The 1338-nt window shown below is 36.4% G+C and overlaps 1 non-coding gene across 1 annotated transcript; it reads right to left on the reverse strand.

The window, feature by feature from the left end:
• Window positions 1-831: 831 nt before the first annotated feature.
• On the reverse strand, window positions 832-935 carry LOC124890928. Its single transcript, XR_007049447.1, has one exon. It is a non-coding gene; the product is annotated as a small nucleolar RNA R71 (small nucleolar RNA).
• Window positions 936-1338: the final 403 nt, after the last annotated feature.

Here is a 1338-nt window from a genome sequence, read left to right on the forward strand (position 1 = left end):
ACCCACATCTCTGACTAAGAAATGGACTAACCTTCAAGCACCAATTATATGAATGACCCTTAGGATTGTATAGCCCTAAGACTCTTCTCTCATTGGATTTTTAATTTTCAATTATTTTTCTTGCTTAGTGTTATAGTTTGATTTTTTTCTAAATAAAGTTTTAGATCCTAACCCCCATTTAATTTCATGTCTACTTTTAAGTATACATTATGGGTTAACACTTAGTGAACTCTCAACATACCTAGTATTTGAAAACAAGTTTGCACTCCTTGTAGATAAGACCCCGACTCTTGTTGGTTTTATATTGGCAACGACCCCTTACAGTACATAAATGGTGTAAGTTGAGAGTTATCAAAAATGGCACCATTATCGAGGACTAAAACTTAGTTTTTGCTTGTGTGGTGTTGTTAGTAACTTTGGGTAGCCTCGTAGTTTTTATATTTACATTGTTTGTTGTTTTTATCTTATAGGTGATTTTCATAGTAATCATGACACCATGAGTCACAATGGGAGTATTAAGGACCCATTTGATGGGAACCTCAATAACAAGGACATCTTTATGATGCTACATGTGTTACAAATGAAGGGTATATTCGGGGGTCAAGGACATAAAGATCCATATCTATATTTGAAAATTTTTGTTGAGGTGTGTGCCCTGTTTTACATTGCTCATATCAAAAAAAAGTCCATTAGGTTGTGGCAATTCGCATTCTCTTTAATGGGTGAAACGATGTTATGGTTGAGGACTCTACCCGTTGGGTCCATCACATCTTGGGTTGAGCTTATGGATGCCTTTTTGGATTGGTATTTTCCTCCTTTAAAGATAATATGATTTCCAGACAAAATTACAAATTTTTGTCAACTCAATGTGGAGCCTTTGTATGAAGTATGAGAAAGTTTAATGAAAAGATCATGCAATTCCCTAGCCATGAAGTGTCGGAGAAGATGCTTCTTCAAATATTGTAAAGGACGTTAGACCAATTCAACAAAATGTGGTGGACAACGCTTTTGGTGGGTCACTTGTAAAGTTATCATATGGAATAGCTTCGACTATGCTTGAGCAAATCACAAAGCAAAATAGGGGGTGGCATACAAGGGACACCGAAGTAGCTGCAGGATATACCGCTACCTCAATTGTGAACAAAGAGCAAAGAAAGACAGATCATGAAAGGGATGAAAATATGGCTAAGATGATGAAACAATTAGAACTCCTTATAAAGCATGTGATGAGTGCACCCGTAAAAGAAGTCAATGTCGTTGTATCTAAAGGGTAAGATGAGGATAAAGCAAAGGCCCTTGATAAGGAGATAAGGTACTTTGCTAATCATCTGTGGGATT

Source organism: Capsicum annuum, unplaced genomic scaffold (genome assembly GCF_002878395.1).
Source record: "Capsicum annuum cultivar UCD-10X-F1 unplaced genomic scaffold, UCD10Xv1.1 ctg2684, whole genome shotgun sequence".
Taxonomy (NCBI): Eukaryota; Viridiplantae; Streptophyta; class Magnoliopsida; order Solanales; family Solanaceae; genus Capsicum; species Capsicum annuum.